Source organism: Podarcis cretensis (assembly GCF_951804945.1).
Source record: "Podarcis cretensis genome assembly, chromosome: 3".
In the NCBI taxonomy this organism is placed as follows: Eukaryota; Metazoa; Chordata; class Lepidosauria; order Squamata; family Lacertidae; genus Podarcis; species Podarcis cretensis.
Genome location: NC_137172.1, coordinates 11,891,522 through 11,906,558, shown reverse-complemented (window position 1 = coordinate 11,906,558; position 15,037 = coordinate 11,891,522). Strand labels below are relative to the sequence as shown.

General features: G+C 46.7%; 1 protein-coding gene across 3 annotated transcripts in view; it reads right to left on the bottom strand.

The window, feature by feature from the left end:
- EFEMP1 (EGF containing fibulin extracellular matrix protein 1) overlaps window positions 1-6,435 on the bottom strand; it is a 73,524-nt gene extending 67,089 nt beyond the window's left edge. For 2 of the 3 annotated variants that reach the window (XR_013836574.1, XM_079968854.1), the window contains exon 1: window positions 6,190-6,434. The gene's annotated coding sequence lies outside the window, so the exon portion shown is untranslated. Of the gene's footprint in view, window positions 1-6,189 lie in introns of all 3 variants that reach the window. The other variant, XM_079968855.1, reaches the window with a different exon arrangement.
- Window positions 6,436-15,037: the final 8,602 nt, after the last annotated feature.

Genomic DNA, 15,037 nt, shown 5'->3' with positions numbered 1-15,037 from the left:
TCCCTATTTCCCAGGGGCATCCGTAATTTAGAGAAGCTGTCTGGAATGTCCCACTTCTCCTTAGGATGTCCCTATTTTCACTGGAGAAATGATGGAGGGTATGAAATTATCCAACCCCCGAACCGTCTTAAGGCAATTCTGTGTACGGAAGTTTTTTTTAAAATGTTTAATTATGTTTTTTATATATGTTGGAAGCTGCCTAGAGTGGCTATGGCAACCCCATAAGATGTGTGGGGTATAAATAGTAAAATTATCATTATGGAATGGGATGTCCCTATTTGCATTGGAGAAATGTTGGAGGGTATGGAAGTGGGGAATAGAATCTGGGATCTTGAGCATTTTTGTGGGGCCGGAGGGCGTGTAGCAGCTTTTGAGAATACCACATGGTAACGTTGGAGCCACTGCCAATATTGCTGTGACATTAACATATGAGAGTGCTGGAGGTGAAATAGTTAAACAACTTACCCAATCAGAACCCAGGGGGGTGGAGTCAGAGAGACTATAAAACCAGCTCTGGGAGGGGCAAAGGAGTTCATTCGTTGGGAGTTGGGTGGTTGCTTGGAGTGAATTGGGATAGAGTCTGTGGGTAGGTTGAGTTAGTGTAGTAAAATAAGCTGAGTCAGGAACAGTTAGGGGCTAGGAAGACAAGTAAATATCTGAGAGGTGGTTTGGTGAGTGAGAGCAGGGAGCGGAAGTTATAGGTCTGGATAGGCACCCCATGATTGTAATGGACCGATACCGTTTATGAAACCACACGCTTGTTAAAGGTAAAGGGACCCCTGACCATTAGGTCCAGTCGTGACCGACTCTGGGGTTGCGGCACTCATTTCGCTTTATTGGCCAAGGGAGCCGGCGTACAGCTTCTGGGTCATGTGGCCAGCGTGACTAAGCCGCTTCTGGCGAACCAGAGCAGTGCACGGAAATGCCGTTTATCTTCCCGCTGGAGTGGTACCTATTTATCTACTTACACTTTGACGTGCTTTCGAACTGCTAGGTTGGCAGGAGCAGGGACCGAGCAACAGCAGCTCACCCCGTCGCGGGGATTCGAACCGCTGACCTTCTGATCAGCAAGTCCTAGGCTCTGTGGTTTTAACCCTGACTGGACTCAGTATTGTACCAGGTAGGGCCTGGGTGGTGGCAGCGAGAAATAAAGTGGTGGCACAGGGATCAAAAGGCGGTGAAACGTCCGGGGACCCTGTGTGATCGCCACAATTGCCAGTAGGCAATTCTGATCTAGATGGAACTGTGTTCTCACGCAATACAAGGCAGACCTCCATGTTCTTATATGTCACTATTGAATTTGCACTCTCTCCTCTCCCACAATGTGCTGGTCCACATTTCCCAGCCTAAGTTGCTCCTGAGCCCAATGGTGGTGGGAACAGAGGGAGAGAGAGGAGCAGAGGTACCAGGGCCTCTTGCGTCCTCTTTCCAGAGTGGCCAACCACAGATGCAATATATAGGAAGTGTAGGAAGCTACCCTATAATCTTCTCTAAACAGGCATCAGCGACCACATAGGATTTTCCCATCAGAAAAGGAATGAGAAGTTGCCTGCTCTTGGTAAGAAAGAGGCTGATGGCAGAATTGGCCTTTTGCTATATAACCACCTGCAAGGATCAGGAACAGACCCTCATTATGGGCCAGATATTACATTTATATCAACTAAGCTGGGTCCAGGTTTAAGGGGAAGCTGGGCAAAATGTCTCATTTTGGGGAGGGGCCCACCGACTTTGGGACATGAGGCAGTGGCAGCAGTGCTGTGCTGAGCAGCTGGGAGCCACCATGTTAATTTCCCATAATGCCCCTGATGTTGCATCTTTGTGGGGCATTGTGGGAGATGAGCACGGTGACTCCCAGTTGCTTTCAAAAAGGGCTTTGCAGCATCAGCAGCTGCCTAAGGATGCCGTATGATAACACCTCTGAGGTATTTTGAGTGTACACGAGGTGGCAAACCCAGGTCAGCCTCTGCGTAATGTGTGAAAGGGCTCTAAAAAGCGACACAAGAAATCCACTCTTATCTCTTGACCTCATGTACAGAGGACGTCCCATTTAAAAAGTGTTGAGCCTGCAATGGTGGGAGTTTTTACACCAAACCTTTGAGAATCAATGCCCGAGTCACATATGCCATATCAACTCCTGGTGCTGTTTGCACTAAATGATGATGGTGCACGTGTGAACTTAAGCATACAGTATTATGTATGTATGTATGTATGTATGTATGTATGTATGTGTGTGTATCTATCAGTGTGTGTGTATCTATCAGTGTGTGTGTGTGTGTATCTATCAGTCTATCAACTGTATGTAAGTTGCTTGAAGATGTTCAGGTGACAATCAACTCGGAAGTTTAATAAATGAAAAGTAACTCAAATAGAAAGCATAAGAAGGCGGGAGAGTTTTGTGCTTGGAAATAAAGCACTGGTCTGATTCTATGATTCTACGATCACACATTGAAAACATAATACATAATACATCTCTGTACTGCAGCATCTGCAGCTGGTTCACACCCACATTGTCCTGAAATGCATCTCTAAAACCCGGAACTGCCACACTAGCATATGGCAATTTTTGCTTTCTTCCATCTTCAACCTTGGACAGAAGCAAAGGGAGCAATTATCTTGGGAAAGAACGCTTTCCCCTTTCTTGTGACAATATGTAGGGAAGTTACTCCCCAATATTTCCTTTTCTTTAAGTGTTCAGAGGAAGAAACAACAATAATAATACTGGCCTACATCACAGGGGTGTTGTAAGGACTATCACAATAAGGTATGTGAAAAGCTTTGGGCAGTATCCAGTGCACTCGTCCTGTCTGCACGAGAATTTGCACTCGTACAACAGACCTTTTTCCTTCCCGCCTCCTCTTCCTGTGTGTGGTCCATGCCCTCTCCAAATCTGCTCCAGAAGGTTGGGGGAACCCCAGAACCGTGGGTCAGAACACCCCTGCAATGCCAGAACAATTCTTTGGATGCATTCACCCCTTCAAATTTTGCAATATCAATTGTAAGTATAATTATGTGAAGGTTGCCAGAGGTCCCTTCTGCTACGGTTCCTGTTTCCACAAAACACAAGGGCTTGAGAATTCTTTTACTGGATCAGATCAAGGTGTACAAAATCCAGTGGATATGTTTCTTATTTCAGCCCCATTCCAGTTCTAGAGTATTCTACAACTAGAGTATTCAGACTCGTTATCAAGTGTCTTCTCTTAGGCAATGCATCTTCTGGTTCCAGCACAATATATCTCATTCAGGCCCCTTCAGTGCCATCTACAGAAAAGGCTCCACAGGTTCAGGGCTTACGGTCTTGCAGGAAGCAACCAACATTTACCCCCCCCCCCTTTAGTAGTAGTGGAATATATTTAGGGCAGTCTTGCCAATAAATCCACCAAAGTTAGAAACATTTTACCTGCCTGTTTGCTACACACATACACCATTTGCAGCCTTAAAAAGGAATGCAGAAAGGGAACTTTTCTCTTCCATTTTACAGAAATATTCCTGTTTGGTCACCTGGAAAAATTTCTTACTTGCCACAGGCGAAACAGCAAGTGGTTAATTTCGAGGTCAATCAGCGACCTGGATGCAAAGTGCAATCAGCTAGGATCGGCAGGCTTAAAAAGGTAAACGGACCCCTGACCATTAGGCCGACTCTGGGGTTGCAGCGCTCATCTCACTTTAGTGGCCAGCATGACTAAGCAGTGGCATAGTGTGGGGGGTGTAGGGGGGGCCGGCCACACCGGGCCGCACCGAGCGCAACATCTGGGGGGTAGGGTTAGGGTTAGGGGGCGCAAATCCACGGGTTAGGGGGTGCAAATTACTTGCCTTGCCCCGGGTGCTGACAACCCACGCTACGCCACTGTGACTAAGCCGCTTCTGGCGAACCAGAGCACTGCACAGAAATGCCGTTTACCTTCCCGCCAGAGTGGTACCTATTTATCCACTTGCACTTTGACGTGCTTTCAAACTGCTAGGTTGGCAGGAGCTGGGACAGAGCAACAGAGCTCACCCCATCGCGGGGATTCGAACCGCCGACCTTCTGATTGGCAAGTCCTAGGCTCTGTGGTTTAACCCACAGCACCACCCCCAGGCTTACAGCGGCCTAAATTCAGCACGCGGCATAATGCCGGTGCTTAACGCCCTATGCTAGAGGATGAATATCAGGTTGGTCCAAAAGGTTGTCAGAATGTCAGGCAAAGTGACATCCATTTTGTTGGCCCAACTCAGACACGGATGCAGTGGGAGGGTGTGTGTGGAATCTGTGGCCCTCCATATGTTGCTGGACCCCAGCTCCCATCAGCCCCGGCCAGCAAGGTCTGTGGTGAGGGATCATGGGAGTTGTAGTCCAACGAGATCTGGAGGGCTACAGGTTCACCATCTCTGATGTAGCAACTAGCAGCTATTTTTGCAGGACACACCCCACTCTCTTTCTCACCCCCACCCGTTCACCCCATTCATACAGTATCCATTCATTCTCACTCAAACATCCCGTGCCTCCATTCAAACACATGCGAGGACGAACCCCATTGATACAGGATCCGTTCTCCACACACCCTTTCTCTTACACCTTCCCTCCTTTCTCTCACATAACACAACACGCTACCTATCTAGGTCCCCCACATTTCCTCCCCTGCTTTCCTCCCCCATCTCTAAAAATTTAAAGCAGGTATGAAGGCTGTGGGAACGACTAATGTAGCTGCAAAACCACCAAGTCCTTTCAGCTTACCATTTTACCTGCTTCATCAAGAACTGGTGTCTCTGTGTGGAATGTATGGGCACAGAAAGAAATGCATTAAATTCTAGAATCAACCCCCTGCAGTGGAGGAATATGCAGCCATCCTATACGGGGATCGAACCTGCAACTTCAGCATATAACAGCACCATGCTCTAACCAACTCCCTGGCTTTACTGATTTTCTTTCTTTTATTACCACATCCATATGCCACTTTCCCTCCAAGGAGCTGAAGGTGGCATACGCTGTTCTTCCCTTTCCCCATTTTATCCTCAAAACAGCCTTGAGAGGTAGGCTGGGCTGGGAGGGCATGACTGGTCCAAGGTTACCCTGCGAGTTTCCTGGCTGAGTGGGGCTTTGAACAGGTGTCTCCCCAATATCCAGCCCAACACCCTGACCCCTGTGCCACTCTGGCTCTCAACTACCAGCCAGCCCCCTTATTTTAAGAAAGGTATCCTTCGTTAAGTCCAGAAACCTCCCCTCGCCCCGGAGAATAAAGTTCCAGGTTGCCCTTCCCTTTTGGATATTATTAATTTTGGTACGGCATCGCCTAGTCACCTCTCACTATTCTGATCTATTAAAGTGGTGGACTTGTGGTTCTCAAACTGAAAGCCTCTCTCTGTGTGTGTTCTACAGCATTGTTGTGGCGCCCGCTGCAGTGTGGCCAAACCAGTCGCGCTGCCCTAAAACGGCCTCTGTCTACTACCCCAAACAGACTGGACCCTAAACATATTTGAGTTTCAGAAACTGAAGTCCTGTGGAATTCAAGGAGAATAACTCCCTAAAATGGTGTTTAAGAACCACAGAGTTCCCACTGCCTGTTCAGTTAAAGGTTTCCGCTCCATCAGGGCAGCCTACATAGGAGAGGAAGCCTTTAACTCAACAGGCAGTGGAGCTTCCTTCTGAGTTGCTATTCCTTAGGTTTTCACAGCTAGACACGGAGTTCAGAGCACTACCTCCCTCCTTCGCAATTGCTTCTCCCTCTTTCTATAATCTCATGTTGCCTCCTGGGCTCTTTTGGAGGAAGGGCAGGATATAAATTTAATATATGTAAAAGCAAACAACGATTGCTTTTCTCCCCACACCAACGCTAAATTTTCTATTCCCCCCCCCCCGGACTAAAAAACCTTCCCAGCTGAGGGTTGTACCCCAAGTCCTACGCGCTGAATACAATCCCCTGAAGTCGCTCAAGTTTTCCAGTGGGTCTAATCGGACTGAGTGGGAGACACGACCGACAAACCACCCCAAGGGGGGAAAAAATCCCCTACACTCCGCTTGCAAGATTTGCAAACTGCATCCACTTCGGCGCACGGAAGATCCTTGCATTGATATCCATTTGCACCCGCCAATCTCGGTGCGCCAGAAACTTTCCTTTGCAAGAATCTGCCCACCTAACCAAGCGAGGAATCCCCTCTCTTTCTCTCTCTCTCCATCGGAATCCGAATCGGAATCCGAATCCGGGCGCGCCTTACCTGCACAGCCGCAAGAACGCGATGCCCCTCTTGAAGACCGCAGCTTAGGTGAGGAGGGAAGAGGGTGGACTCCCTTCCCGAAGCGAGCCAGGCTGAAAGACGCCCAAGTTTGCAGAGACAGAAGTTGGAGAGAGCTGGTGGAAGCTCTCTCCCCAACGGCAGGTTAAGCCTGCGCCTTCGCTGCGCTGCGCTGCGCTCGCAGATGGAGCGTGTTCCCCGCACCGCCTCCCTTAGCAAAGATCTTTGACAAACTTCCCGGCTACTGTTTGCATCCATTGGACGCCCCCTACCGATCTTCCGCTGACTTGGCCATTTGTGAGAAGAGCCTGATGTCGAAACACATCAGGGCGGAGAGGTCGCGCGGTGCAAAGCCAGATTTATTATTTTTATGTTTCATATTCTGTTTTGCGCTTCGCGCTTCTTCTTTCAATGGAAGGCGCTGCTCAGTAAAGGGATTCCTTTTCAGGGCGCGTTCCAGAAGGGTAGCCCTGCCGTGGTCTGTTTGATAGAATCACTGAACTGTAGAGTTGGAAGGGACACCAAGGGTCATCTAGTCCAACCCCCCCCCAAAAAAAACCGCAGTAAAGAGTTTGTGGCACCTTAAAAGACCGGGCGAGGCACAAGCTCCAAAGCTTCTTTCCTCTGTTTCACGAAATGTATACATGGCTTGATTGTAAAAGTGACTGCAAGGAAACTCAAAGCAATTTAGATGGGGCAATAAAATTATCAATGAAAACAACTACTGCATGCACTGAAAAAATTAAATCTGCCGTAAAGTTAAAACAGATTGAAATATACATGGATGTTCTACACGTCTAGGTAAGCTTGTCTAAACAAAAATGTTAGCCGGTGCCGAAAGAATGCAGTGAAGGCACCTGCCTGGTTTCCATTGAGAGGGCAGTGCTGGATTAATTGTTGTTGTTGTTGTTGTTGTTAAGTTGTGGGTGAACATATCAGATGACACAGCGATTCTTCAAACAGCTCTTGTTTATTCACAGGCCAGAACAGAACTGAACTGAAGGGTTCAGCCAGCCTGCTTATATAGAGCTCCACTACAATGCAACAGTAACAACTTTCTGTAACTATCAAATCACTGAACGTCACTTTCGATCCCTTAGTTGCATATGTGGACCTGAGTGAAAACTATCTGCAGTATCCCCCTGCTGGCCCAGGGGGTGAGAACTTCAGTACATAACAATTATTATTATTATTAGTAATATTATTATTAGTATTAGTATTAGTATTAGTATTAGTATTATTATTTGTATATCTCCCTATTCCCGCAGGTCTCAGGACCCTGTGGGGACTGCTAGGCAGCTGAAATCTCAGGGGGCCTCCCCTCGCAAATTATCTCCCAGTATGTTTGATTTCACCAACCAACAATTGTAACAAACCAATTTTATTACGCGTATTACTTCGATCCATTGTCTCAGGGCCCCTAAAAGGAGTGGGGCCCATAGACCAGTGGGTACTCTGCCTATTTGGTAATCCGGCACTGTAGCAGGGAGTTCCAAAGTGTAGGTGCTGCCACAGTAAAAGATTGCTTTCCTACACATGCGGAATGGGTTTTATGCGGCACAGGCAACAATGGCAGTTCTGGCCCTTGAAGAGGTCAAGTAGGCATATACGGGGGTAAGGTGATCTTGCAGCAGAACTGGTCCCAAGTTGTTAAGGGGTTTATAGCCTCATTTTGAACTTGGCTGGATAGCAAATCAGCAACCAGTGCCGCTCTCCGGGTGTAGGTGTTATATTTTGTCGTCAATCTTGTTCAGTCTCCGTAAGTTGTGTGTTCGATTGCTTCAGCAAATACAGTGGTACCTCGGGTTAAGAACTTAATTCGTTCCGGAGGTCCGTTCTTAACCTGAAACTGTTCTTAACCTGAGACACCACTTTAGCTAATGGGGCCTCCCGCTGCTGCCACGCAATTTCTGTTCTCATCCTGAAGCAAAGTTCTTAACCCAAGGTACTATTTCTGGATTAGCGGAGTGTGTAACCTGAAGTATCTGTAACCTGAAGCGTCTGTAACCCGAGGTAGCACTGTAAATAAAATGCATTTTCCCCTAGCACCGTTTGAGGTTCAACAGATTCTTGGACTGGAAATTGGAAGCCCAAAACAGTTCTTAGCAGTCTAGTTTTGCATTCAGTGGAACATGCTAAATCTAAAAATATTGGTTATGCCCTCCCCATTTCCCCCCCTTCCTTGTAAAATTTCCGGCATTTAACAGACATGGAAACTTTTCAAATACAGTGGTACCTTGGGTTAAGTACTTAATTTGTTCCGGAGGTCCATTCTTAACCTGAAACTGTTCTTAACCTGAGACACCACTTTAGTTAATGGGGCCTCCCGCTGCCGCCACGCAATTTCTGTTCTCATCCTGAAGCAAAGTTCTTAACCCAAGGTACTATTTCTGGGTTAGCGGAGTCTGTAACCTGAAGCGTATGTAACCTGAAGTGTATGTAACCCGAGGTACCACTGTATGACTTTGTGCCTAACTATGGCATCAACCACAAGTGCCAACTCCCTGGGACCCTGGGTGCCCAAGCACCAGTGGCGGAGAGCAGGCAGGGTTGGTCCTGGCATGCATTCCGGGGGCATGGCGCACCACCCACAAGGGCATGATGTGCGTCCTGGGGGCATGGCGCTCAGCGCCGGCGGGCGGAGGAGCAGCCACGATGGCACCTGACGGGGATCACACTGCCTGGGGCGGTGTGCTCCCCTTGCACTCCTCTGCCAGTGCCAAGCACCCACAGAATTCCCCATGAAGGGGCCAGGCACCCACACATTTCAGTGCCAGGGCCATGGCACCCACGACCCTGCCCCCCCCCCCAGTCGCAGGACCAAGTTGGCACTCCTGGCATCATCTTTGAAGCTTACGCCACAAACTAAACACATTCTGTCTTTAAACTGCATGTGCAAAAGCTGTGTGTAAACTTTATGAAATAAATAAAATAAGCTTTAACACTTGTGTCACACTCTATGTGCCGAGTCTTGAAAGCGCCACAAACTTACCTGCTGAAATAGACCTAACCTTCTGGAAAATGGTCTGGAACTGAACCATTTCACTAGCCTAGCGCCTACCCCTTTCCAAGAAAGAAGAAGTACAAATTGCAAAATAAAGAAAATAAACAAATCTGGATTTGCACCATATGACCACTCCACCCTGTCTTTCAACATCAGGTTCTTGACCGAAAAGGTCAAGTCAGTAGATGATCAGTAGGGAGCGTTCGATGGACACTTGTAAAACTTGCAAAAAGTTTGGGTTTGGGGAAAAAATGCAAAAAAATAAATAAAAATCTGGTAAGGAATAAAATGCTGTAGTAATTGATCAGGTGAGCAAAGCAGAATGTGGGGGGCATGATCCAGCAAACACATTGTACTTTTTAAAAGCTGGATGGCTTTCAAATGGGAGTTTTCAGCACTTGCTTAAATTTCTATCTTTGAATCCACAGTGCTTGAAATTGTGGCTGAATTGTGACCACAACAATCTCAGAAGAAGGGTATAGATTTTTGTAGGATGTGCACTGGCTTGGAAGGAAGTGGGATTTACTTCTGAGTATATATGTATAGGGTGTCAGACCGTTGGTCCATCTAGCTTAATATTGTAATAATAATAATAATAATTATTATTATTATTCTCCAGCCATTCTGGGCAGATTTCAACAAAATATTAAAATACAGTAATGCATCAAACATTAAAAGCTTCCCTAAACAGGGCTGCCTTCAGATGTCTTCTAAAAGTCTGGTAGTTGTTCTCTTTGACATTTGGTGGGAGGGTGTTCCACAGGGTGGGTGCCACTACCAAGCAGACCCTCTGCCTGGTTCCCTGGGAGCCAGTGTAGGTCTTTCAAGACCGGTGTTATGTGGTCTCAGCGGCCGCTCCCAGTCACCGGTCTAGCTGCTACATTCTGGATTAGTTGTAGTTTCTGGGTCACCTTCAAGGGTAGCCCCACATAGAGCGCATTGCAGTAGTCCAAGCGGGAGATAACTAGAGCATGCACCACTCTGGCGAGACAGTCAGCGGGCAGGTAGGGTCTCAGCCTGCGTACCAGATGGAGCTGGTAAACAGCTGCCCTGGACAAAGAATTGACCTGCGCCTCCATGGACAGCTGTGAGTCCAAAATGACTCCCAGGCTGCGCACCTGGTCCTTGAGGGGCACAGTTACCCCATTCAGGACCAGGGAGTCCTCCACACCTGCTCGCCTCCTGTCCCCCCAAAACAGTACAGTGGTACCTTGGGTTAAGTACTTAATTCATTCCAGAGGTCCGTTCTTAACCTCAAACTGGTCTTAACCTGAGGTACCACTTTAGCTAATGGGGCCTCCTGCTGCCACCGTGCCACTGGAGCACAATTTCTGTTCTCATCCTGAAGCAAAGTTCTTAACTCGAGGTATTATTTCTGGGTTAGCGGAGTCTGTAACCTGAAGCGTCTGTAACCTGAAGCGTATGTTACCCGAGGTACCACTGTACTTCTGTCTTGTCAGGATTCAACCTCAATCTGTTAGCTGCCACCCATCCTCCAACTACCTCCAGACACTCATACAGGACCTTCACCGCCTTCACTGGTTCTGATTTGAAGGAGAGGTAGAACTGGGTATCATCTGCACATTCATGGACACCCTACAGGGTTTCAGAGAGGGCAGCATCCCCAGTCCTACCTGAAGATGCCAGGGACTGAACCCGGGACCTTCTGCATGCAAAGCGGATGCTCTATCCCTGAGCTATAATCATCATCATCATCATCATCATCATCATTTATTATTTGTACCCCGCCCATCTGGCTGGGTTTCCCCAGCCACTCTGGGCGGCTTCCACAGCGACCAAAAATACACTAAAATATCACACATTAAAAACTTCCCTGAACAGGGCTGCCTTAAGATGTCTTCTGAATGTCAGGTAGTTCTTTATCTCTTTGACATCTGGTGGGAGGGCGTTCCACAGGGCGGGCGCCACTACCGAGAAGGCCATCTGTCTGGTTCCCTGTAACCTCACTTCTCACAATGAGGGAACCGCCAGAAGGCCCTCGGTGCTGGATCTCAGTGCTGAACGATGGGGGTGGAGACGCTCCTTCAGGTATACAAGACCGAGGCCCTTCCCACCCCCTGATTCCAAACCTGCCTAGTGTGTGCAAATAATTTTTCATCTTTGGCCTCCCAGCTGCCGCTTCTCCCAAATGCATCTGTTATCTGCAATCCTTGGCAAGGCCTTAAAGCACTGAGTGATCTTCTGGCAGGAGTCTCCAGCGGTAGAAGTGATTCTCCCAGCCTCTCAGAATGTGGGGCAACAGCCACTCTTATCAATCTTTGCTCGGAGGGAATATCTACAAGGCGGTGGGGAGGAACTGCCCCCCCCCTCTGTCAATTCACCTCCTGCAAGCAAATGTCAGAAATGTGACACGTACGTCTGAGATTGGCCGAGGATGCGTAGCCTGGCTCAGAACACTGGCAGCCTGAGTTTCATCTGTGATTATTAATGACCCGAAAAGAAATTCTGATGTTCCCGGGAAGGAATTTAATGCACGGGTCTTTACGAGGGTGCTGCACAGGAGTTAACGAAGTTATGTGCAGTCGCAAAGGAGTCGTTTATCATATCCGGGCTGGAATTAATCATCTTGAAGGAGGTTGAAACAAAATCAGCACTAATGCACAACATGAGATCTAAAAGGGTTCAGGTGACATTGAACAAGCTCCCTTGGCAGGAGAGCAGGCTTTGGGACAGCGGTTCTCAACCTGTGGGTCCCCAGATGTTGTTGGACTACAACTCCCATCATCCCCGAGCTCTGGCCTTGCTAGCTAGGGATGATGGGAGTTGTAGTCCAACAACATCCGGGGACCCACAGGTTGAGAACTGCTGCTTTGGAAGGATGAAGGCATCAGTTCCCCGTCCCAAGAAGAGTACTAGAATCAGAGAATTGTAGAGTTGGAAGGGACCCCCAAAGGCCATCTAGTCCAAGCGATGCAGGAACCTCAACTAAGGCGTCTGTGACAGATGGGCATCCAGGCTATGCTTAAAAACCTCCAAGGAAGGAGAACCCACTAAGACTTCTTTGTAACCCTAAAGCTTGCCAATTGAATTGGTGCAATTAAAACCACCATGTGATTTTTTTTTTTAAAATGTATTTTTATTAAAGATTTTCTTGATTTAGAAAAGTATGTGCAATGTCTCTCTCTTTTATTCCCCCCTCCCCATGTAACATTTTTTTTTTTTTACAAATCAGTTTCATTTGTCGAGACATTAGGAAGAAAAGGGGGAAAGAGGTGGAGCGGGGGGAAAGATGAGTAGGAGTGGGGTCGGGTAGGGGGTGTTTCTAGTTTACTTAATATATGTGGGGTTTTGTGTCAGCGTTGCAAGTGCAGGTTCTCTGCTGTTCACTTGTGTTCCTTTGGTGGTGAGAGAGGTTGGGGTTGGCCTAGGGTGTGGTTGTTCATTTGTGGTTGGCTGTGGTGGTCTTTTTTTAAAAAAAATAATCTTTATTAATTTAAATTACACACTTATACGGAGATTTTACAAAGAATTTGCATTCTCATACTACAAAAAGAAAATTAAAGAAAAAACAATTAAGAAAAAAGAAAAGAAAATACAGGAAAAAGAAAGAAGAAAATGCAAATTTACGTACATAGAAAACACTTAATCTTCCTAATTAATACTTAATTAAATACTTAAATAAAAAAGACTTCTGACAAAATGTTTCTAATGTCATTTTTTCCGCACAGTTTTATATTCTTTAATATTGTTCCCGTCTACTCCACAAACGGAGTTTGTTGTGTTTACAAGTATCACTCAAGTTCTGCTAATATTGTGTGATTGGTACAATATGATCTTATATAATACTTAAATATTCTCCATTCTCCAAATATTTCCTGGTTCAATACTCCCCTAACTCTTCCCGTCAGTTTTGCTAGGTGGTCTTTGTTTTCTTGTGTGAGTAACCAGACACTGGAGAGACCTGTCAGGAGTAAGTATGGACCAATGGTACCAAATAGTATGGGAAACAGCCTTACTAGAAAAATTAACCAATAAACTGAAACTGACACTGGGACAAATAGAAGAAGACGCCTTCACCCCGGTATGGTTCCCCTTTAGCACATACACAGCCCAACAAGACAATGACAAAAATCCACCAACAGCATACAAATCAATACGGCTAACCTGATCCAAAACCACCATGTGATTAGAGATGCCTTTTTTAAAAAAAAGACACCTACCTGCATACAGCCAGTATGGTGTAGTGGTTAAGAGCGGTGGACTCATAATCTGGTGAACTGGGTTCGATTCCCCGCTCCTCCACATGCAGCTGCTGGGTGACCTTGGGCCAATCACACTTCTTGCAGCCTCACTCACCTCACAGAGTGTTTGTTGTGGGGGAGGAAGGGAAAGGAGATTGTTAGCTGCTTTGAGACTCCTTTGGGTACAGTGGTACCTTGGGTTACATACACTTCAGGTTACATACGCTTCAGGTTACAGACTCCGCTAACCCAGAAATAGTACCTAGGGTTAAGAACTTTGCTTCAGGATGAGAACAGAAATCGTTCTCCGACGGCGCAGCAGCAGCAGGAGGCCCCATTAGCTAAAGTGGTGCTTCAGGTTAAGAACAGTTTCAGGTTAAGAACGGACCTCTGGAACGAATTAAGTACTTCACCCGAGGTGCCACTGTAGTGATAAAGTGGGATATCAAATCCAAACTCTTCTTCTTCTTCTGTTGTGAATCAGATGTTGGTATTCAACTTGTAGGTCAGAAATGGCACACAGCAACTGTCCTCTACCAGCGAATGTTGACTGGAAGTAGGCTGGGTTAATCCATCATGCAGAGACACAGCGGGCAGCCTCCACTAAGAGTGAGTGCTTAGGAAGCACTGTAACTCAGTGGTAGAGCATCTGTTTTATGTGCAGAAGGTCATGGGTTCAATCCCTGGCATCGCCAGGTAGGGCTGGGAGAGACGGACAGCGGCTGCCAGTCAGTGTTGACAATACTGAGATAGCTAGTCCAAGAGTCTGGCTCAACATCAGGCAGCTGCCTATGTCCCTTCCTATTCACAGAAGCCATGTACATTTTAATTAATTAATTTATTTTATTGCACTCTAGCCACAGGGCTTAACTAAGCACCCCAGGCATTGGGGTGGGGATTGTTATCAAGTGTTCATTGAGTGTTTATAAGGATTTCAGAGTGGTAGGCTCATAGCTGAAGGGCAAAGAGCAGCTGATAGTTTTAAACTTTAATGTTCTGAAAGGGACAGGGTAGTCTATTAACCTGGGGTGCCAATTTAAATAAAATATTGGGGGAGGAGCTAAGCCCCGCAATGCATAATCGATCACATGATGTGGTGCTCACATACCATCTGAATGGCAATGTCCATAAATGGGGGGGGGGGGGTAGCAACCTCAAATATTTTATTGGGGGACCGAAGACCCCTCAGTCCCTAGAAGTTGGCTTCTATGCTCCATGTCCACAATCTCATGCCTTGAAGCCTGATGACTCCCAGCTAAGGACAGAGAGGAAATTAAATCTTGTTTGCATTTTAATGAGGAACTACCTGATTCACTCTGCTCGCACCAATACGCGAACCAAAACACACTTATCCTTCAAAATTCGAATTTTTCTGAATTTTGCAATGCAGTCCCAAACAATGTGTACAAAAATGCAGATTACAAGGGGAAGTGCTCAAGAAAATGCATATGTGACTGTATTGAATTTATTCATCTATAAATAATATTTATGTAACACTATTTATTCAAGTTGTGAATTATGGTGCTGGAGGAGACTCGTGAGAGTCCCATGGACTGCAAGAAGATCAAACCTATCCATTCTGAAGGAAATCAGCCCTGAGTGCTCACTGGAAGGACAGATCCTG